General features: G+C 43.3%; 1 protein-coding gene and 1 non-coding gene across 5 annotated transcripts in view; both read right to left on the bottom strand.

Annotated features, from left to right (window-relative positions):
- KAZN (kazrin, periplakin interacting protein) overlaps nt 1-24,640 on the bottom strand; it is a 1,030,689-nt gene that overhangs the window by 518,692 nt on the left and 487,357 nt on the right. The gene's annotated exons all lie outside the window — the stretch shown is intronic.
- LOC131810683 (U7 small nuclear RNA) lies at nt 4,013-4,074 on the bottom strand. Its single transcript, XR_009345663.1, has one exon. It is a non-coding gene; the product is annotated as a U7 small nuclear RNA (small nuclear RNA).

Below are 24,640 nucleotides of genomic sequence, written 5' to 3'. Positions count from 1 at the left end.
TGATTTCCTTTTATATTTCAGAGAAGTTGGGGGAGAAGCAGAAGCTATTGCCTTATTACCATTCCCAGGCCTGGAGGGGCAGGGGGAGGGAGAGGCTCCTAGAATCTGGTGAGCTGGAGCTGGGGGGGGGTGCCCCCCAGAGTGGAGGTCTTACACAGAGGCTTATAACCTCTGCCATCCCATGGCTCAGGTGAAGGGAGTCAGGGGAGCATCTGACTCTTTCTTCCCACCTTCCATCCTCATTTTTCATTTGTACCTTTCTGTCTATAAGTCAGAGGGTAGTGGCCAATTTGGCATTTTTTGCTGTACAGAATACATTCAGCAGATCAAGAGCCTAACCCAACTGGAAAGCCTGAGCACTGAGCCTGCGTGCTGCTCCATCCCAGAGCCCAGAGTGGGGAGGAGAACGTGGAGACCATGTCCGCCTTGGCAACTGGACGGTACCTGGACCTGCGCAAAAGATACGGAGATGCAGAAGCCAGTCCTTTGGGCCAAGACTTGTGATGGAGTCAGGGGAAGTGGAAGTCTGCTGAGAATTAGCCCCATCAGCTCCAGATGCCATGGGGGTGCGGAAGAAGAAAACTGAAGAGGGGGTTCGTGAGAGAAGGCAGAGAGGTTTCCAAAGAAAGAAACTCGAACTGAGTCTTGGACATTGACCATTAGGTGAAGGAGATCTGGTGAAGGAGAAGGAGCTTCTAAAAGGGCAGGTATGGGAGACTCAGAACCAATCGGAGAAACAGGTGCCGGGCTGCAAAGTCTGAGCTTTCAACAGCTGGTAACAGACAGCCCTTAAGATGGGTCATGGGTCCATAGGCAAGGGACTGACAGGAATCCCTTCTAATGGTGGGTTTTGGTCCCTCTACCTTTTCTTCCACACGGGGGCTACTCTGTTCCCTCACACATTGCGTCAGCCACCCTGCAGCTCCCAAGGAATCAATCACTCAACAACCCATGCATTTATCCTGAGACTCTGTGGGAACCCAAACCCGAGCCCTCGGGGGGTTCCAGATCCTCAGGTCCCCTTGGCAATCCAATTACCCAAATAATACATCTCTGCAGGCTGAATGGGATAAGCAGCCCTGGACAGACCATATTCAATTGCCTACCTACTTCACTCTGTTCTAAATTCCCTACTCATCCATATGGCCCAATCTAAACTCACATAAATTATTGTTCTGGTAACTATATTCATTCCGAAGTCAAAAACCTCCCAAAAGTAACGGAAAGTCAAATTCTCAGGTAATGAAATAACGGATTCACTTTTGCAAAATGTTTCCCTTTTGAAAATGACTTACTATGGTTTGCTACCATCCCCATCTCTTTAGGTTTTTATAGCTAATTTTTTAAAAGATTTTTTTCTTTTCTAACAGAATTAGGTAAAACATGAAAAAGGAACAAACTCGAAGAGCAATAAAACACCCATTCTCTTCTACCTCTCATAATTGAGATTCAATTTCCCTTTCTCCTCTGTCTCTGCTTATTAGTGAGAGTCCCAGAGCAAAAAAGGGTGGAGGTGGTGTTTTATTGCTCTCAGACTTGGAGAGAGAATGAGGCTTATGGGGCTTTCTGTACCTCCTTTGTGCACACTCTGTAATTGCCCAGCGTTCTTTTGGTGGATATTCAATACCAGGAGATTGAATCTTGGCAGAGTTGGAAAATAAAACACAAGTTGCATTCAAGTATACGTAATACTCGAGTTTTAGCAAAAAGAATGATAAAGATGTATTTCTCAGTTGTCAAGTCCCAAGATCAATGCAAGGAAACAGAGCCAGCAGCTATAGGGATCTGCACAAAGTTGTTTCTGCAGCTTCCTCCTTGTTTCTGGGTTGGAATTCCAGCCCTTTTGCTGAGCCTTTAAAATGCTGATTCTACATGTTCTGCCAGGAATAGCACCCATGGATGCCGTGCCTTGCGCTCAGGCATGCGCTCATTTTCACATGTGTCTCATTGCCGGAGAGATGCTTCAGTAGGATTCAGAGTCATTGCCACACTGGTTAGAGCTGACAGTTTCAAGGGAAGAGGGAATTGGGGGTCTCTGTTCTTTGTCACTGTTCCTCTTCTGTCACTTTTAACAAATGTACTCAAAAGTGATCACAGACCTTTTTAAGGACAATAATAATTAAAGAGTCTTTCAGGAAGCTTCTCCTGTCTTCAAAGGAAACACCTTATGTTTCTCTGGCCTTTACGAAAATAAAAATATTAAGGATTATATCAAATCCCTTGCCTCCTTACACCCCATTTACTGGTCTAGGAATATCAACTGGAAGACTACACTCGCATGCGTAAGCCCCCCTCACCAATACACGATTGACCCCCTTCCCCCAAGGAATTTTCACATTCCTTAGCATCACATTCCTTAGCATACTTTCTGTGTAGTTTCAAACATTTTCCTTGTTTCCATCTTGATGCCTGATAAGCAAGGAGGAGAGATTCAGAGCATTTTTCCTCATTAGATTCACAGCAGGGTTGAGTGTGTGTGTGTGTGTGTGTGTGTGTGTGTGTGTTTACTGGAAACTACAGGAGAGTTTGATTGTGTGTGTGAAAGCAGTTCCTTTAAAGCCTGATTTATTAAACACACACACACACACACACACACACACACACACACACACACGGCAACAAGGATCTCTCTCCTCCATTCTCCTGACTTGGTGAAAAGTCTGTGAAAATAAATAGCAAATCTTGGGAAAAATCCTGTCTAAGAAACTCAAAACGCTGGATCAGGTAAAACTCACTTTTAGGAAAAGTCCTGGACTATTAAGAGAAGAAAGATGCAATATTTCACTCCTAAAATCCCACCATTCAAAGAAAAAAAAAAAAGTTCCTTCCATGGACTCCCTGAAGACAAATGATGGAGAAAGGAAAACCCCTTTCCTTCAAATGTTGTAATTCCCAGATGCATTTTGCAAGCAGTTGAATCAGTCTGCAAGACCTGAAGGCAATTTTATTTTCTAGAAACCCTCTTCAACCCTAATTTCCTAACCAAGTCAATGGTGGATCTCTGAGCTACGTGTTCATGGGCATCTCATTTCCTCCTGATTTCCCGAGGCTACCTCTAATAAAGAAGGAGAGATAGAGAGACCCAGAGACTCACAAGGCGGCAAATATAATCACTTCTGTCAAACTAAAATTCTGACTCATACTAATTCACTGTGACTGATCACTGGGAATTCAAGAAATAAGCTGGATCTACAGTGTTAATTTAAATTATTCCAATGTGCCCCATCTACCAGAAAAGAAAGAAACCTGTTTCTTCTCTTTGCCTGAGGGCATGGACTGAACCATTTGGCTCAAGAGGGGAGTTATTAGGCACTGACGTGAGGGGTTCAATGGAAAATAGCGCCTGAAGCCCCTGCCCTGGTCTGTGGTTGTAGACTTCATCGGCTCCTTTCCAGGTCTAAAGGAAGGTTTGATTGAGACAAAATGATTACTGTCACAGGACTTCTTTATGGTTTTCTTTTAATCACCAAGTCTGGATAAAATTGCCTATTGATTGACCTTAAATGAAAACTACTTTAACCCAGGAACTCCATTAAAAAAATAATGCAAGAGAGCCGCTCACTACCAGCTCGTGGTTAACTTGGCTGCCTGGGAATTAGTAAAGCGCACCATTTTGGGGAGACTCCTAATTCCTTGCCAGCTTAAGCATTTATCTGAACTCCTTGAAACTCTGTTTTATCCTCCTTCTCCACTAGCCTACATTTCATCTCTTCTTTCCTTCTCAGAGAAAAGAATTTTTGTTTTCCCTTCCTTAGAATTAGAATCACTGGTGCTCACTAAGCCCTGAATTCTAGTGGGTCTGCTGGGTCCGGAAGTTCATTGACTGGCCTGTCTTTCTACATCACCGAGGGCTTTCTCAACCAATGACCAGAGGGCACCAGATCTGCAACATGCTTTCTGTAGTTCCCTTTAACACTGTACCAAATATGTTCTTGTAGGTACTGGAAGGGGTCGCTATTGGGAAGAAATTGTCCACTCACGATTTATTTACTCTTTTTTTTTTTTTTTTTTTTAGGGTCTTCCGGTTAAAACCGGAAAACCTGCTAGACAAATTCTAAAAGAGCTGTAACACTACGATTTATTTACTCTTAAAGAGTCCTAAAAACAAGGGCTGCTAGAGATTTTTGGCTTTGCGTGGAGAATACAGATTGGTTTGGGATGTGAGAGAGCCAGGGGAGAGAGGATCTTATCCAACGTCAGTAGAGAGGCACAGTAAGAATCTCGGCCTCTCCGCATTAGAGACTGGATCAGACCCTGTGGATAACAACCTGTCACCTGCCTCATATGTCTGAGAGGAGATGTAAATGACACCCAGATGGACAATGAGAAGAACTAAAAGGACTTCAACGTTCCAACTGTTACTACACAAGAAGCCCAGATCAATCATGTCTCATTGAGAGAGACCAAAGAGACCAAAGAAACCAAAGAAACGAGAGAGACAAAAACAAACAAACAACCACCACCACCAACAACAAAACCCAACCCCCCACCCCCAAAACCCAAACTCAATGACATGGACTATAAGAAAAAACAATAGTTTGGGGGGGGGGGAGGTAGCATCTAACCCTCCCTCCTCCCATCTCTGCTATAGACAACATGTACTCTGGTATCACCCCACATGTGTCCTATACATGGCACTTGTCACATTAATTAAAATTTCTTGCATAATTGTTTATTTTTCCTATTCAACTCTACCGTCTGTGGGGACAGACTTGCTAGGCATGGACTGCCTCCTGAAACCTAGTTCAGTACTAGATACTGTAGAGACAGTCAATAAATTTCACTGTTGGAAGAATGGATGAAATATCCATAATGTTCAGGGGGAAAGTATGCTTCTGAAAATGATTTACTCTAGGAACCAGAAGAAGAGTTTGAGAGAGGTTAAGAAGACATGAGCTGTGGAGAAAAGGAGTAGGAAGTCCTGGAAGAGAAGGAGCAAAGGATGAAAAATGTCTGAGGTACAAATGTGACCCAGAGACGGGACTAGAGAGACAAGGACGTCTTGAAAGGAAACAGTGTTGTGGCAGCAGAATGGACATTCACGCTGGAGGGGGAAGAGGAAGATTTGACACTGAACAAAACCAAATCAGTGACCTCAGTGTGAATTTGAGAAGCTCTCCCAGAATGCAGAACAAGAAAATCTGTAAAGAAAGAAGGTACAAGAATATAATACAGAAGACACCTTCCTGGAACTGGAGACGTTCCTGGAACCTAAGGGAACAGATGGAAAATCTTATATCATGTTCAGGCAAAATTAATGAAAAGTGTAGCATTTCCAGACACATTGTGGCACAACTTATTATAAGGACAAAGGGGGAAAATCTTACAAATAGGAGTCTGAAACAAGAGAGACAAAATGCTTCCTGGGGAAAGAGGGCTACTCCCTATTCTTCTTGTCCCCCCCTGCACTCCTCCCCAAGGTTGTGGAGCAAGCTACCTGAGGGGTGAGCTAGGAGATGAAGAAAGCCTGAGTTGCTTGGCCCTTTCCCCCTCCCTCTGTCTTTGGGACCTGCCTACCTACAGAGGTCGCCCTCCCCCCATCCAAATCATTCCCCTGCACCTTCATCACCTGTGCCATATACTCCTTTCCTCATTCATTCATTCATTCAGCAAATACTCATTGAGAGTCTGCTTTATGCTGAGATCTGTTCCCTGTGCTTATTCTTTAGAGAAAGTTCTTGCCCTCAAGGAGTTCTTGCACCCCACGTAGCACCCTCCAAATTCCACCCCAGGTAGCAAGATAGACAATAAACAAAGACATGATAAATATACCCAAAAAAAGGGCCAGACCATTCTAAGAGCTAGGAGGCAGAACAAAGCAAGCTGATGAGGGTGATTGAGTAGGAGGGAGGGGTCCTGTGACATGTCATGGAGAAGGTGGTCAGGGAAGGCCATATTGACGATGAAATGACATTCAAACAGACCTGAAATAGATGGGTAGTGAGCTAAGCAGACACCTTGGGGGAAGAGCATCCAGGCAGAGGGAATAGTCAGTGCAAAGGCCCTGAGGAAGAAGCATGCCTGGCCTGTTTCAGGAGATTTGAAACCAGGAGGTAGGAGCTTGGAAAGCAAGGTAGAGAGAAGGGTTGCTGAGGTAGTGGGGGAGGGGGAGGGTATCCGTTTATGTAGGATCTAGGGGCTGTGGAGGTAACTTTGGATTTTCTTCTAGGTGTGAAGAGGGGTCTTCCCTCATAATGTTCACCACCATTTGAAATATCCTGTGTCTTTACTTGCCCTTGTCTGCTCCCTCCTCTAGAACATAAGCTTTGTGATGGCAAATATATATATATATATATATATATATATATATATATATATATTTAACATCTTTACTGTTGCTTTCCCAATATCTAGAGTGACACTTGATATGGAGAAAGTGCTGAAAAATTATTTGTTGAAGGAATGAATGAATGAAACCAAAGCTCTAAGTAGGCAGAGACTATGAAATAGAGAAAAAGAGTAGAGGAGACTCAGCTGCTTTGTTGACTTAATGGTGGTGCCCTAGCGAGGCACCCTCCAAATTCCATGGGGTCCTGGAGCTCAGAAGCACCCAAACTCCCATCTTCTCTGAGGCCCAGCCAACTGACTCCTTCTGGGTTATCTTGTGTGCACACCTGTATGACAAACCTGTCACCTCTGGGCAAACCTGCTGGACCCCCAGCTGGGAGCTGTGACTGTCCTACAGCTGCCCAGAGCAATGCCTAATTCAGAGTTGTGATGCATCCCACTGGGAGGTTTTATCTTCTTTCTCATCTTTATCCCAGGGACCTAATCCAGTGTTTTGCCATAGAGGCATGTAGCCAATATTTATGAAATGTCTAATGGAACCGAGAGGCTGCAAATCAATGGGACAGAAAGATTCAAAGTCGAGAGATAGGCAAAAGTAAACAGATGCAAGCAAAAAGATTTTTTAGAAAAGCAGGGATGATGATACCCATTTCAGACAAAGTAGAATTCAAGAGGGGGGAGCATTAGTACATAGAACAAAGAGGGACATTTATACAGATAAAAGGTATAATCACAGCATTTATAAATAGCCAAGCACTGACAATGTATCAGATAACATTCGACAGCCACTCCTAATTAAAAGGGGGAGAAAACCTATTTGGGAGCCAGGAGTGTAAGTCCACTTAGGAAGTGTGATAAATACTGCCTAGCTCAAACCAGCAGCTACCACCATTTAACAGTGAATACAGAAGGTATTTTCATTAAAAACCAGGGGAAAACCAAGTATCCCTGGTGATATCAAGAGATTCTGTTGTTAATCTCTTAAGAGTTAATCATTGTTTGATAAAGTGGGTGGATTAAGGATAAAATAGAGAAAAACAGCAATAGCTTTACTTTTTTCTGCAATAACCAGTTAGAATATCTAAAGAGGGGAAATACCCATTTTCTTAATTGCATTAGCAAACCCAAGATACCCTAGAGAAAACAGGATGAGAGATGGGTCAGATCCCTTTTTATTCTATATGATGAAAAATAGAAAAATCTTTTTGAGATACACAAAATAAGCTATGAGAAATTCACATATTTATCTAGAAGAAGAAATCTATCAAGTTTGTGACAATGCCAATTTTCTTCAAATAAATGTATAAACTTGGTATCTTCAGGATCATTTAAAAGGCAAACTGTGAAGGGAGAAAATTGTTACTAACACAGGGAAAGGACAAATTTTTTCCTCATATAAAGAGCTCTCAGAGATCAAAAAAGGGGGCTTTCGCCCATTAGTAGAACAAAAGGGCAGAAAGTATGAACAGACAGTTTGCAAAGGAGTTCAACTTGACTGGTAATCAAAGAAATTAACAAATCAAGTCACTGCCTTTTTATGCCAATCAAACTGTCCAAGATGAAAAGAAGGAAGGCTGGAGAGGCTGAGAATATCTGTCTCTTTCCTCTGTGGCCGCTGTTGGCTTAAAGTGCTACACTCTTTCTCAGAAGCAATTTGACAATAGATACCAAGGATTTAAAATGAGTTCACATCCGTTGACAAAGAAATTCCCTTCCCATGAAGTCTGTCCTAGAGAAAATAGATATGTGGGCAAGGATTTATATACAAAGACACTTATTCCTGGGAGAGATTATTATTAAAATCACATTTTGAATAAAATGTGAATTATGAGAAAATTCTTCTGAAATAACGTGAATTTAAAAAAGGGATTTCTAAACAGTTTATTCAATTTGATCCCAATTTGTGTAAGTATACAGGACATACATAGGTGTGTAGAATATACACACAGAGCATATGCATGGACATAGAGAATAGATTAACAGAATAGATATGGATATACAGAATCCCAAAATACCACCAGTGCTTATCTCTAGTGGGATTAAGAGTAATTATTATTTTTGCTCTATTGTTCTATATGTTTTTTACTTTGCCAAATTTTCTACAATGGATAGAAATTACCACAATAATAAGCAAATGCCCTTGTTAGTTTCAAAACAAAACAAAACAAACAAAAGAAAACTTATCAGAACCAACAATTGCCAAAAAATTTAGCTCCCAAGGTGAGCACGGGACAGACGTTAACTCTAGTGATATGTCTGTTCCTCTCTCTCTCCCAGCTCAATTCAGAAAAATACAATTAAGATCATTGCAATAAATGTTCACTGTAAGCCTTACTGTGTGTGAGGTACCAGACTGAGGGCAGTGAAGCAGGATCCAGAAGATGTGGATCCTGTCCCAAGTACAGAATTACCAAATGAAGAAGATGGACTTCCACTTGGAAAGCCATAAAACATGGCAGGCTGGGCAGAGAGATTATAAGAAGTCAAAGGCAGATGGACAGGACTGGAGGGGCAGAAGAAGCATTTCACACCTCTCATATCACAGGACATGTGGTGAGATGGAGAATGCCTTGTTTCCCAGCATCCCCTCTGCGGGAAGGAAGGAAGGTTTGCAAGGAAGCTGTGCATGAACAAGCAAGCAGCCAACATTTAGGGAGCGCTTACCATGAGCCCGGTGCTCTGCTGAATGCTTTGGGTGTGCGATTTCATTTAACCCTCAGACACAGCTTATTAGGGTGGTGCTATGAGGAACCCCATGTTTTAGATGAGGACACAGAGGTCCAGCAGTTGAACAATGTGCTTGTGTCTACACAGCCAGCACATGTGGACCCAGGATTCAAGTCCAAGCAGTTCCACCTCCAATCCCTTGCTCTTGTTGTCTCTGCAGAGAAGAGCATGCATGTGTGGGCCAGAGCTGAATTGTTCAGGACCCGAGGGGGCAGGAATGTCAGCCTTCTCTTTCTCAGTATCCTGCTATCCTCCTTCCTTCTCTCCCACCGTAAGCAGCTTCGAGCCTCTCCTCTGGACAAGTGACTAACAAGTGTCTATTCAAGGAATATTGTGTTGGAGATGTGTCATGCTGCTAGCTTCCACCTGACACTGGAGAGTCTTAGATCTGGGCCTCTGGTGAGCCTGGAAGGGAGAGAGGTTTCCTTCATGAAGGTTATCCTATAACCCTGTCATCAGTTAATTCAATAAGCACTTCCTGAGCAGCTAAGAGGCTAGAACAGTGTGCTAGGTGCTGATGATGCCCTCGTGTCCCCTTAGGCAGAATCTTCCGGTCTGCACCTCTCCTCTGAGCCGACGGCCCACGTGAGCTCTATATTGGAAGAGTCATGGGTATGTGTCATCCTCAGCACATCCCAGACAGAATCACGAGCTCTGTGCCAAGCCTCCTGTTCCTTTAGGGATCTCCTTCTGGACGAGGTAGCTACCCAGATGCACAAGCTAGGACTATCTTCTCTACAGCATCAGTCCATCCCCAAATCTTATTTAGTCTAACCCCCAAAATATCTACTGCTTTCCCCCTGCATCGCCACCAGCTCAGTCCTAGCCACCAATACATCTCTTTTGGACAATCACAATAGCGTCCCAGTAGCATTCCTGTATTCATTCAGTTGCCACACAGAGAGACCTTATCACTAGGGAGTGTTCTCCTTATCACAAGTGTTCTCCTTGAACACCCCAGATTTTTCCTTTACATTTGGACAAAGGTGAAAATAAAAGGCTTTGGCCCCAACCCCCCCCACTTAGCTTATTTCCTTTTCTCTCTCACTATTCTCCCTACCACAGATTGAGTATGAAGATGGAGAAATACACACACATCTGTATTCCAGGCTGTTAACATTGGTCACCTTGGGATGTGAGGCTGGAGGTGGGGGGGGGGGGAGATTTCCTCAGATATAGATAGAGATATAATTGACATATAACATCATATTAGTTTCAGGAGTACCACATAATGACTCAATGTTTATATATATTGCAAAATGATCACCATATATATTGCAAAATGATCACCATGGATAAGTTTAGTGAATAACCACTGCCACACATCGATACATTTTTTCAAAGGCTACCAAAGGCTACAGCATTCTGGTTATAAAATAAATAAGTTCTAGGGATGTAATGTACAGCATTGTGATTATAGATAATAACACTGTATTGTGTATTTGAAAGTTGCTAAGAGAGTAGATCTTAAAAGTACTCATTACAAGAAAAAAACCCCTCTAACTATCTCTTATATTTATGAGTTATTTCACTGGTTGCTGAGCATATAAGTTAATTTTGTAATATCAGAAAATGGAAGTTAATAAAATATGCTTCCATAGGGGCCATTTCTTAGAGAATGGTTGTCTTTCAGTCACATGGAGAACTTCATGGGAATGATATTGGCCTTCTCTTTCCCAGGTCAAATGAAACAGGAAATAAGGTGGTGGCCTGAGCACTCTTACCAATGTTGGATCAAGAGCTTTCAACCAAGCATAGAGGCAAAGACTAACCCTATTGATTTAGCCCCAGCATCCTAAATTGCCAGAAGAAAATTCATTATGGTAGCTGTTAGCGCTGATTTATGGAATCTCATTTAGACCATTTTTAGCCCCACCAAAAAAAAAAAAAAAATGTTGGTCTTCCTGACTACATTCGCAGCAGATGGATCCTTCCATTTCAGCTTGGCCACAAGCAAAACCACACTGAATGTGAACAATTGCTTCAGATAAAATGACAGAACCCATAATTTAGAGAAAGCTACCGATAAATTTAGGATAGAGGTCAAAGTGATGGCCCATCAAGTGTAATATTATGCCTGGTGTTTCCCAGTGGTCAGTCTTTTTGGATTTCAGTCAGGCAGTCCTGGGAACTTCACCACAAAGTACAAAGGACAGAATTCTCCTCCCAGACCAGGAGGTATTAGAGGCATGGTGTTGACTCTTATTACCTAGTTAAAAACTGATGATCAAAATGTCTATCTGCTGAGTCTATCTGACTCAACCATCTTTCCTGCACATTATCTTTTATGGATCTGAAATGTCCAAGCTATTAAAGCAGCCAGCTCATCTTATCAAACAACATGGAAGAAAAGGAAGGATGCTTCCCAAACCGCTTCTACACAAGACAGGCGGTGGTGGAACCGTCGGCCACCATTCCCAATTTTCATCATGGAATTCTACGTTCCATCTTTCATTTAGTTTCCTGGAATCTAGAGTCAGCATCGGGATTTCAACCACAAGCTATGGTAAGCAGGGGTGGAGAGTTCCGCAGTATATATCATGTTCAAAACGACTTCATCCATACCTACCCAATGGGTCTTAACTGGGAACTGGTGGAACAGAGGAGAGAAGGGGTGGGGGTTCTCAAACTTCCATCTATTGATTGGAGTCAAACCTATCTGAAATGGGAAGAAATTTCAATTTCTTTAAAGTTATTTTTTGTTTATTTTTACATGGGTATATAATTCCTGGCATAGTAAGGTCTTGGAGCAGGATGGCCAGAAAACTGTGCTCTGAAGGCATATCTGGATTCGTTCCAAGTAGGTGGGACTAGAAATGTTGAGAGAGATTTTAGGATGGTAAAGGGTAAACTGTATGATTTGGTGTTTCTTTGAATGGCGAGCATCCACTAAGGGAAACGTCATGGAATATCCTCAAAGGTGCTTATTTTGTTGGTGATTCTGGCTTTCCTTTCAGTAGATTTGGTTTCTCATCATTTTTCTCTCTCCTTTCCTGCAATCAGTGTTGGCGAATTATTTTGACTCTGTAGGAAACTGACGGGCAGCTGTACAATAGAGGACAATTCTACCCCTTCCAGGACTAAAACCTTTTGCTATGTAACTTGGCACTTACCTCCTGATTGGGTGTGTGTGTGTGTGTGTGTTTGGGGGGTGGGGGTTAGGTGGTTGAGAGGGTAGTCTGTCCCATCTCTTGACTCCGAGCTCAGTCAAGCCATTTGTTTTGGCCAAGGGAATGGTAGCAAATGTGAGACGAGCAGAAATTTGATGCATTTCTGCATTCCCACTCACTCGTTCGCTTTTGCTGTGGAAGCATGCCCGGGCTAGCCTGCTGGGGGATAAGATCCATGGAGCAAAACTGAGACAACCCAACAGAGGCCTCAGACATGAGACAGAGCCCTGCTAAGATGGCAAAACCGGCTTCCCTGCAGCTGACCATGGATGCAGGAATGAGTCCTGCTGAGCCCAGCCTCAGATCAGCAGATCCAGTCAGCCAGCCCACAGACCCGTGAACCAAAGCAAATGTTTACCATGTGCCGCTGAGGCTTTGTGGTTGTTTGTTATACAGCATTATTGGAATAATAGTTAACTGATACAAGTTGCAAGTTACTTCTCCCTTATATTTGGCACAAGGAAGAAATACAAGCACAGACTATTTCCCACAGACAAGTTATTCTTTCTTTCCTTCTTGGATGGGTTGATGTCTTATGTTGGTGAGTGCTCCCTGATGCTCTGAGCCCCCAACTGGGTTGTGGGCGGCTCCCCTTGATGTTTCTGCTTCTTTCTGAAGTGCAAGTGAGGCATATGTCTGGGTGCATGACAATAGGAGGTCCTCATTCTCTATCTTCATGTGAATATTGGTGGTTTTAATATTCTTATTTTGATGGAAAATGGCCTGGAGTTTGGATGGGTTTTATGGTTGGAAGAGATATCATATTTGAGATCCTGAGGGATTCTAGCAGCCAAAGTGTAAACTTGGATGGAAACAAAATCAGAATAATAATAACTAATGTTTATACTGTGCTTCAGCGTGCCAGAAAGGAAGGCTTGGATAAGCTCTTTGCTTATGTTCATTCATTTAAGTCTCGGGATAATTTTTTCAAATAAGAATTATATTATCCCCGTTTTATAGGTGAGGCTCTCCCAAGGATACTTGCCTAGTTAGTAAATAAGATAAATCCAGGTCGTGGGATGCCAGAGCCCACGATCTTGACCACAAAACTGTATTGTCTCTGACCAGCTTGGAGCCCATGGGGACCTCTGCTTAATGCACACATAAACCCACCCTTCTGCCCTCTAACCATTCCACAATGTGCTGGCTAACAGGGATTCTCGTGAGTCTTTACCCCCAGAACTAACGGCAACTCCATGCAGATTCCTCCAACCACCCTTGCCCCAAGACCCCTTCTGAACTCTTTTCCTTCTAAAGATGATATTAACCTTCATTTGCTGAATGCCTAGCGTGAGACAAGCCCTCAAGTTTCTATTTAACACATAGGCTCTCTGAGCAGGTTTTATTACTAGGTCTGTTTTGCAGATGAGAAGAAAGCAAAGACCTGGTGAGTTCATAAGAGGTAGAGCAGTGGCCAATCTTTTAAAGTGTTAAACACCCACATTTTTTTAGGGGAGGGAAGCACAGAGGGTGAGGGAGAGAGAGAATCTTAAGCAGGCTCCATGCCTAGCATGGAGCTTGAAGTGGGGCTCGATCCTAGGACCCTGAGATCATGACCTGAGCCAAAATCAAGAGTCGGATGCTTAGCCAACCAAGCCACCCCAGAGCTCCCTAAACATCCACAATTTCTCTCTCTCTCTTTCTTTTTAAGATTTTATTTATTTGACAGACAGAGATCACAAGTAGGCAGAGATGCAGGCAGAGAGGGAGAGAGAGGAGGAAGCAGGCTCCCTGCTGAGCAGAGAGCCAGATGTAGGGCTCGACCCCAGAGCCCTGGGATCATGACCTGAGCTGAAGGCAGAGACTTTAACCCATTGAGCCACCCAGGCACCCCAACATCCACATTCTTAGCCAAGAGTCCCAATTACTGTCTCCATACAGAGATTTCTGACTCTGTTTTTGTTCTGGGTGTCTTCAAGAAATACAGCTTTGCATTTCTACACCCGAACCTACTGTGGGTCTTGGTTCCCCCGTGGTGGTAGAAATTTGCTCTTGTTCTCCTTCCTACCTGGTCTTTGGCCATCTGTCCACGTGGGTCACTGCTGTATCCTTCTTGAGCCAGTAAGCATTCTATCAGGCCTGCTGGCTCTCAAGACTGCATTATAGCAGATTTTGCAGAAGATTTACCCTGTCCCTGGTCACTCGGGGCTGGAGCAAGCCATGAGGCTGCCTTGTGCCCATCTGTCTGGACAGTTTATGCAGATACATACTTTGTTCCTGCATCACTGGGCCTGTGTAGCTCTGGACTGAGCAGCAGAACTCAAGTCCTCTACCTAGGGATAGGAATTCCAGAACATTCCCACAGAGGCAGGCCCAGGACCCCTCCACAGGCACCTTCCAGCAAACCCTCCCCTCCTCCATCACAATTTTAAGCATACCCCTTACTTAACGTTCTCTCTCATCATAGTTTCTAGTAGTCCTATGCCTATATTCTCCATTTTCCCCAAGATGGTTGGATTTTTTTTTTCCTGTAAAATAGACAAAAACCACAATAGATGCTCAGTAAGTTATTAACTTCAAAAAGTGCAATGCCCTGCTACATGAGGCACTAGGCAAAATTAATTTGCTAGTCTTACTCCTTGCCATCTGAAAACTTGGGATCAAAAATACATTCTTTAGGGATCAAATATGACTGTTCCTGCTGCCCTCTGAGGTTCAGGATAGAACTTAGAACTAGCCCTCTTACTTATTAATTAGGCTAAGTTCTCATAATATTTGTTAGAATTTTCCAGAAAATTGGCACTAGCACTGTGTCATGGTGTAAATAATCTTCACAACACCAAAACCACTAATAATAATAGCTAACCTTATGGAGGGCTTAAAGGGTGCTTTATTTTTAATTGGTTTATTTTCTTAAAGATTTTTAAAATTTATTTTTATTTTGAGAGAGAGCAAGTGTGAGTAAGAGAGAGAGAGGGTGCACAAGCATGGGGGAGGGGAAGAGGAAGAGAGAGAGAAGCAGGTTCTCCCCTGAGCAGGGAGCCCGATGCAGGGCTCCATCCCAGGACCCCAGGATCATGACCTGAGCTGAAGGCAGATGCTTAATGGACTGAGCCACCCAGGCGCCCCTTTGTATATGCTTTAAAAGTACTTTCATCTACTCATTCATTTCACTGTGGCAGAATTTACTGAAGAGGGTGCTAGTATCATCCCCACTTTGTTCTTGTGGAAACTCCGTGGGTAGATACATGGCCCCAAACGACAGAGCACGTAAAAGGAAGAGGTAAGATTTGAATTTTGGAGGTTGGACACTGCAGCCCTCCCTCTTAAACATTTGGGACTGATCTACTCATTACACAATTACTCAACTGAGTTAAAAAAGAGAAGAAAAGAAAGGCGACGTGTAGGGAATACAAGACCGGAAACACACAATGGAAAGACAACGACTGAGTGTACATTCATTCATTGCAATACTTTGTCAGTGTGACCATACTTCAGGGCTCCCATCCTCCCTTGTACATACATGCAACCTCAATGCATACTATGTTTTACATTATTTTCATGATACCATCCTGTGGCTGTGTTTCTCCGTGCCTGTCTCCCTTGCTAGAGTGTATGTGAACTGAGGACAGAGATAACTTCCCTCTGCGTCAGGGGCTCAGTAAATATTGGCTATGGGCTGCAGCTACCTGCACTCAGTACAGGAAATAGTGTCCTTTCCAGATTACGGGTGAATGCCTCCCCTGGTTGCCCTTGTCCCAGGATTTGTATCCGTCTGTAAGCACAGAGGAAGAGAGGGTGGCACCCTCTGATACTTGAGGACTGGCTATTCTGATAGTCTCATCTTGATTCACTTGTCCCCGTCCTTGTGGTTCACTCCCCAGCACTGGGCACACCAATACCCTGAGGCATGTCAGGTATTTTTCTTTTTTAATCTCATCTTCTTATGTTGTGTCTAAAGCAGTGACTCGGCTCTTTGTGGCTGAACAAATGTTTGTTCAGTTGAATTTACTCTCAGAGCTGTCACCTTCTTGATGGACACCTGGAAAAATGGTTTCTGCATCCTTAAATAATGGTGCACAGATGGTCCAGACTATTTGGATGGGGATCTAGTGAGACAGCAAACCAAGATGCTTTGCATAATGTGGGCTCCGCTTCTCCTTGAAGACTCGGTCCTTTTAAGTTGCCAGGATCTGTTCAGTAAGTCTACACTGAAGCATTTGTGTATGCACCCAATAAGCCAGCCATTCAGCAATGCCTCCTGTGTTCTTCCTGGGAACAGGGGAAGCCAAGAGGGAGAGGTCCATGTGTATCAGTATGCCCAGTGAGCTCAATGGGTAGTAGGGGAGGGGGAGCCCTTGGGGGGCAATAATTATATTTTAAAAATGGTAGGAGCCATGATAGAAATATGGACAGGGTACTAACTCTGCCTGGAATCAACAGAGAAGGAATCTTGAAGGGCCCATGAGTCTAGAAAAGGAATGTAGATGGGAAGGGAATTCTAAGCAGAGGAGTCCTGGAGAGGAGAGCCATGGATGGGACAGAGAACAAACTAGGAGTTGGGAGTCATCCCAAACAAAATTGCAACAGAGGTAGAGTCACTTTATAGACTCTCAGGAGCTCTATTCAGAAAGCAGGACATCCTGTCCTAGGCTCAGGGAAGCCAACGGGGAGTCTAGCCGCTGGGAGCCAGAGCTGCATGTGCATCTTAGAGATCATGCTGTTCCAGAAGCCTCTAGGGCCCTGTGTCACATCTCTCAGTCGGCTTCTGATTTCAGCTGCAGCTGCGGTGGACAGTTCCACAGATGCTCAGCCCCACCTCTGGCCCATGTGCCCTATTCACTTCCTATCCCAGAGCCTTGTCCATCACCACAGGGATGCGGCGGGCCTGCACAAAAGCACACCCTGTAAGTGTGAAGCAGTTAATGCCCCCAGGGGCAATCCTGAGCTGATAGTGGGTAAATCCTCCAGCTTCCCATCCTTCAGGGAGGCAATTATTGGAGGCATTCTAGATGTTTCTGAGGAGGTCCCGGTGGTGTCAAGCCCCTGTCACCCATAGCAGCAACTTTGGTAATACACCTTTATATTGATTGGCTTTTCCTTCTTTGCTGATTAATTTCCCTTCTTATTCACTCCTGTTTTCTAGGATATCTTCCTAATAAACCACCTGCAACCAAGCCCTTGCCTCAGGCTCTGCTTTCAGGAGAACCAAAACTGACCATGGCTGAGCCAGAATGTGGCTGAAATTGGTAGGGAAGCCAGCTGGCTGGTTGGGGTACCAGTCCTGAGTTAGAGTAGTAACTCTAAGGCATACGGTAAGCATGGAGGCTAGTGACCCATGGGAAGCAAAATGGGAAATATGTACCAGGAGATTAGGGAACCGGTGAGGAAGAGTTTATGGTTTGGGAAGGAGGAGTAAGAAGAAAGTAAAATGTTAAGGAAGAGAATGGTTATTTTAGTTTTGGACATATTGGGTTTGAGGCATGTGTAAGAACAGGTTGTCCTATGGGGAAAGACAAAAATAATGACTTTTTAAAAAATTTTCGTTCATCTCATTGGCCCTTGAGTACCTGAAATTGCCATCCATCCATCCATCCATCCATCCATCTATCCATCCATCCATCCATCCATCCATCCATCTATCCATCTATCCATCCATCCATCCATCCATCTACCCTCTGTATATTGGGTGCTTTTTATCTACGAGGAAATGTTCCCAATAGTAGAGATTGCTTTGGCCCAGATTCTCTAGAAAACAAAGCTTGGGGCAAAGATTCAAATTCTTATATTTCATTTGGGAGGTGCAAACTTGGGGCAGCAAGAACAACAGAAAGGAAGCAAAGCAACTAAGAATGTGAGTGATTTGTTATTGAGCCAACTTTCACTTAATGACGGGCATGGACATAAAAAGGACTAGTTGCTCAGCAGATGCATCCACTTGGCATATGGACTTCTCTGAAGTCCATATGCCTCAGAGTAGTTTCTGGGAGCAAGAAAGGAGAGGTGACCTATCTGAAGATGACTCCTGCCCCATTCATTTCCTGTTTCCCACTGGCCATGGGCTGCCCCATGGAGAGTCAGCTCCACTGGATATTCAGTCCTTCAGCTCGACTGCCCCTCTGATGGTTGCTCAGGAAGCCAGGTCCCATATTCTCTGCACTGTGCGCTCTTTCACATAGGGAAGTAGTAGAAACTCTGGGCATGTGACTCATTAGTCTGATGCAGAAGGCAGAGCCCCCTCAAGTGGGCTCAAGTGGGCTTAACAGGGCATGGCGGAGGCTGTGTGAACCAAGTGGCTGGCAGCTCCCAGGGAATCAGAGGACATGCAAAAGATTTTGTCTGATGTAGGGGAGAGCAAACAAGACAAGACCTTGCCCTGATTATAAGTACGTTAAGAGAGAGAGGAAGGGCTCCTGGGTGGCTCAGTGGGTTGAGCCTCTGCCTTCGGCTCGGGTCATGGTCTCTGGGTCCTGGGATAGAGCCCCACATCTGGCTCTCTGCTCAGTGGGGAGCCTGCTTCCCTCTCTGCCTCTGCCTGCCTCTCTGCCTACTTGTGATCTCTCTCTCTGTCAAATAAATAAAATTTTAAAAGAGAGAGAGAGAGAGGAAAAAAGATTACCTGGCTGCATGAGGTATCTTAGTTAGGCCTTTTCAGGCTGGTGACATTTGCATTGAAACATGAATGATGAAGAGGAGATGATGGCTAGAAAGAGCGCTCCAGGCAGAGGGATCAGGAGATATAATGGCCTTGAGGTACAAAGAAGTTTGGTATAATTAAAGAACAAAAAGAAGGTCACCATAGCTACAGAAAAACAAACATGGGAGAGTGGACGGAAGTAGGCACGAGTTGGGTCATGGAGAATGTGGCAAAGAATTCGAAACCCTAATGCCAGTGCCATCATCATATATCCATATATTCCTATCAGTCTTCCATCCAAAAGGGGGTGATGGGGCTTTAGATAGGAATCCGGTTTGAAAGTTGGGTGGGGATGGTAGCATTCAAGGGCAAAGTCATAATCTCAAAGAGCTTTAAATCAAACTGAATGCATAATGTCAGAACTGCTCTGATACAGTAACTGTTACACTTTATAGGAAATTGTTATTATCAACAATTATAACTGTATCAAGAAAAGTAATTACTGATACAAGTTTGGGAAGCTGTTGGCTGTGGACTGTTGTTTGCTTTCTGATAGTAATTCCATGAGGCTACAGAGCACTGGGTGGGGAAAACATATTTAATCTAATAAAGGTCGCCCTTGCATCTCTCCTGTTCTGTGACATGCCATTTACTGAATCATCCATTATTGCCCAAAGAACAAAGACGAGCTTCACTAAGCAACGGATGATAAAGTTCACTTGGAAATTGGGGAAGAAATTGCAAAACTATTTGAGGCCAAGGGCACCATCATGCACAAAAATCAATAGCTGTCAGGCAACGAGGAGGGAGGGGAATGAATAAACACAGTAAATAATGCTGAGAGATGACTTGGTGCCAAGCAGCCAATCAAAGAAGTCTCGGAGCTTGGCTGGGAGCTCCAGTGCTGGAATCAGACCAGTCTGAGTGTGAAACTCTGCTCTATTGGGGCATGTCTGGTATCCTGTGAAAGCCTCAGTTGACTCCTCTGCACAATGGGAAGAGAAATACACCGGCATCCTTGGTGCTAGGAGTGCTACCGAGTGAATATGAAGCTCTTGTGCATGTTCATGTCTAACGCTCAAACACCAGCAGCAGCATCACCACTATCCTCTCCCTCCTTCAATCACGGTTTATCAAGCAGCACAAAGGATAGGATAGCACAGCGAGTTACCTTCCAAAGCCTACTTCTCAGACTGTCTGAGAAGAGAGGAATAATAATAATAAATCCCACACAATTATTTAGTGTAAAAAAGATGCCTATTGGGTTTTCCTTTGCCTCACATCATTGACAGTGAAATGAGCTTTATCTAAGTTATGTTCAAACTCAAAAAAGTTTAATTAGCCACACATATTCACAAGATCCTTCCCAACATTAAAAAACCATCAAAGGGAATTCAGGTTTGTGAATAAAAAATTGAAATACTGAATAGTTTATCACACTTCCCACACTGCATCATTCTTCCCTTTCATTAAAGAAAAACTTTAAACATTTGATATAAATGTTTTTGTTTGTGCTGAGTTTTGGTGCAGTCTGAGAGTCTGAACAGTTTGAAACTAAGTGAGGATAAGGGTGATGAAAAGACACTTGAATGTTACAAACTGATACATAAGATGTCAAAGGTAAATAACAGTTAACTACTGTGTTCTGGCCCTGGTAGTAGCCATGATCCCCTTTATTCTTCATGTTATTTTGATAGTACACATATTACTGTCCCATATTTTAGATAAAGTGAGGTTTAGAGTTGAGCTACTTCTTTGAAGTTGTTCTTCTTTGAGGCTATAGCTAAGAGATTCAAAAGGAGTCTGATCTGGGTCCAGAGTCTGGGCTTTTTATCAGTATGTTCTACTTCTTCATCCATCTACCAACCAACCATCCATCCATCCATCCACCCACCCACCCACCCACTCATCTATCGAGCCATCCAAGCATCCATCCATCCACCCACCCATCCAGCCATTGACCCATCCTTCCATCCATCCATCCATCCATCCATCCATCCATCCATCCATCCATCATCTACCATTCATTCTATCGTTTATCTGTCTATCATCCACCTATTCAACATCCATCCATCTATCTATCCACCAATGAATCCATTTATCCATCCTTCCACTCACCCATGCATTCTTTCATTCCTTCCACTTACTAATTAAGCAATTTATGTTGGTGATGCCTCACTGTTCTATCTTAATTCTGTCCTGTTTTCTCTCCATTGCCAATGCTAAAGCCTACACCAACCCACATCTTCTCTTGCTTGGACAACTGAACTGCAGTGGCCTCTTACCTGGTTTCCATGTTTCCATGCTTTCTTCTCTCTAGTTCATTTTCATCACAGCTACCAAAGTGATCTTCTTGAGGGGCATATTACTCCCAATTAAAGTCCTCTGTCTTATCAATGCCTTATCAGCCTACTCTGGCTGAAACTCTGGCACCTTTCTCACTGGCTGCTTTCTGGCTCATGCTATTTCAGACACGCTGCTCAACTGTCTATTCCTCAAACAAGCCAATGTTGTTCCTGCCTTAGGAACTTGCCAATTGCTGCTATGCCCTGAATGTTCTTCCTTAAGAGACTCCTTCCTTCTCATTATATCTAACTCAGCTCACATTACCTCCTAAGAGATGATTTTCCTAATCAAGTCAATGAAAAAGGAATGCACTCTGTTTGGCGTCCCCAGTTGGTCTTCAATATAGTGTTGTACTTTTTTCCCCCTTTTATCACACATATTCCTATAATCAATTATAACATTTGGTTGTCCAATCCCCCCTTCTTTAACTTCCCCAGATATATGTACATACTGGAGGGCAGGAGCCTTGTGCAAACTAAAGCATAACTCAAAATGTAAATGCGTATTGCTTGCCCACTACATTCTTGGTCCTGTTGTTCATGCTGGGCTACAGTGAAGAACAAGGCAGACATGGTCCCTGATCTCAGAGAGGCTACATGACAGCAGAGAGAGTAATTGCAGAGAGTGGCTACTGTTGTATGTAAACACAGTGATATAATAGAACTACAGAGACAGGGCAAGAGGGTGTGCCTTTAGATCATCTGATCAGAGGAAGTCTTTCTGAGATGGTGGCATTTGAGCTAGGATGGAGAAAGAAGAGAAGTCAGTCTCTCAAGGAACCAGAGTGTTCCATGCAGAGGGAATAATACATGCAAAGGCACTGGGGTAGACTCAGACCAAGTCTATTAAAGGAACAGAAATGAGACCAGTGTGGCTGGCTAATAGTAGTGTGGCGGTGGCAAGGAGAGGTGTACAGAAAGAAACTAGAGGTGATTGGGGCTCCCATAATGATGAGGAGTTCTTAATATAGATTTTCCAGATTTGGCAAATAAAAATAAACGACACCCAGGTAATTTGAAAGCTACACATTGAATTTCAGAAAAAACCAGATAACTTTTTAATAGAGGTATGTCCCAAATATTGCATGGCAGATGCTATAGTAAAAAGTATTTGTTGCTAATCTGAAATTCTAAGTTGACTAGACATCTTGTATTTTATCTGGTAACCCTGTTTGAAGACAACACCCCATATCTGATCAATGTGTGACAATGTCCCAGAATCCTGGACCATGTTGCTGTCCCCTGATCATGGTGGAGAATTTAAAGATATTGGAAAAGGCAATTAGTTGAATTATCACTCATTCCCATCTACTTGGAGAAAAAAAAGACATGAGGAAATTGAAAGTGCATTTATCTCTGGAACATATTAAATAATGATTATTCCAGGCGATTTACTCTCATAATTATGTTAAAACTGAGTGGCCATATGTTTCCCTTAAGGGAGGGACCATATCTAATTGACTTTAGATCTTTTCAACAGACCCAGCACAGTACCTCGCGCATATATATAGGTCCTTAGTAAATAAGTGTTCATTTGTTAAGAAGAAGGAAAGCCAGTTGAGGATTTCTCTTGCTCTATTTCTATCTCATGGAAAAGACACAGATCTCAGGGACTCAAACTGTGATTACTGAACTTTTCTTACTCTTCCCACTAGATTATGAAGGAGAAAAAGAGAAGCTTCCTTGCTATAGGCATAACTGATACTTGTCAGTATTCAGTTCTCTTCTACCTCCAGGTATGTGTACAATTAACACTTCCTCCCCAGCAAGAGGAGGGAGTTGCTCTGTGACTAGTTTCGGTCAACGAAACATAGAGAAATGCCCATGGTACTCATGGGCCAAAGCATTTACCCCCAGTCCTCTTTTCTCTGTGGTAGCATGTTGGTGCCATAGGAGGTAGAACTGCGTCAGCTTGGTTCCAACAAGCAGAAACTCCACCATCCTGCACAGGACATGTAGCATGAGCAAGAATGAAATTTCATTGTTTGAAGCACTGAGCTTTGAGGGTTGTTTGTTACCACAATGTAACTGAATGATGGAACCCTAGAGTTTTTGGGAGTCTATAACACTGTCACATTTCTAATGAGGCTTTAGACCTAAGTTAGGCAGTCTCAGAGCCAAGGAATAGAACTGCTGTAGCTTTTCTGAACATGTGTGCATAAGAAGGATGCTCTGATTCTCCACTTAGTTCACTCTTGTTAGTTTAGAATAAACTCCAAGCTACAGCCCAAGGGATGGGAGGAGTGAAAATTTTCCTGGTGGAGTTGAATATAAATGAGCCTGGAAGCACCTTGAGGGCAAGGTCTGGTCATCCTTATCCCCAAAGATCCCAGCACATACCTGGGTACACAGTAGTCAGGGCACATAGGACTGTCCTCTGGACACATCAACAAGGTCATGTCACTCAACCACTCAAATCCTCTCATGGCTTTTTCATCTCACTCAGAGCAAAAGCCAAAGTCTAGACATTATCTTCTTATTAGGCCTTGGATAGCTGTAGCTTTAGACTTTCAAGTGAAATTATTTACACTGGATATTGCTTTATCTGGCTTTTATCATATAGGATACACATTGGGATATGTAATTGTACCCATTAAAACCTGAACTTATGTTACCTGTCTTATTATCTTTTCATACAAAAATCTGAAATATTTTAATATGATAATGATAGAAGCAAATCCCAAATGAAGCATGATAGCCAGCTGTATTAGTCAACAATTAGCAAAATATCCCAAAACTTAAACAAAGTGTGGTTTAAAACAAGACAAAAAAATATTGTCTCATAGGTCCTATGAGTCAGGAATTTGGGAGAAGCCCAGCTGGGTAGCTCGGAGGCCGAGTGTATCCTGAGTTTATAGGCATGATGTTGTCTGAGACTACAGGAGTCTAAAGGCTAGACTGGATGTGGAGCATTTATTTTCAAGATGGTGCTCTTACATGGCTGTTGGCAGGAAGCCTCAGTACCTCACAACATGGGCCTCTCCATAGAGTGGCTTGAGTATCCTAACAACATGACAGCTGACTTCCCACAGAACAAATAATCCAAGAGAAAGAATGGAAGCCACAATGTCTTTTATGACCTCATCTCAGAAGTCACACCCTACTGTTTGTGCGGTGTTTTATTGGTGATACAAGTCATCCCTGTTCACTGTGGGACTACATGGGACATAAACATGGAGGTCATCAGGCGCCATCTTAGCCACTGGCTGCATCTAAACAGCAGGTGGTGGTAGTGGTATGCGGGAAGAGCACAAGGGAACTTCTGGAAATCATTCCCCATACTTTCCAAATTCACCTATACCTTCCTCTGCCTACAAAAGAAGGGAACTCTGGTTAACATGTTAGATGCTCACAGATGCAGAATTTCCAAGGGGGGGGGGAGGACTCCTTTCAGTATAACTGCAAAATGTTGTCTACTATGGGTCTTCTGCCTAAAGAAACAAACCCATATTCAGTCCAACATTCTCTCCCAAGAAAGTTGCTCTCTGTAATTGGCAGAAATGCTTTGTCAAATGGCAGATGTGATGTGCCAT

The sequence above is a fragment of the Mustela lutreola genome, chromosome 10, assembly GCF_030435805.1.
Source record: "Mustela lutreola isolate mMusLut2 chromosome 10, mMusLut2.pri, whole genome shotgun sequence".
NCBI classification, from domain to species: Eukaryota; Metazoa; Chordata; class Mammalia; order Carnivora; family Mustelidae; genus Mustela; species Mustela lutreola.
Note: the sequence above shows the minus strand (reverse complement) of the source record. Positions and strands in the feature narration are given on the sequence as shown.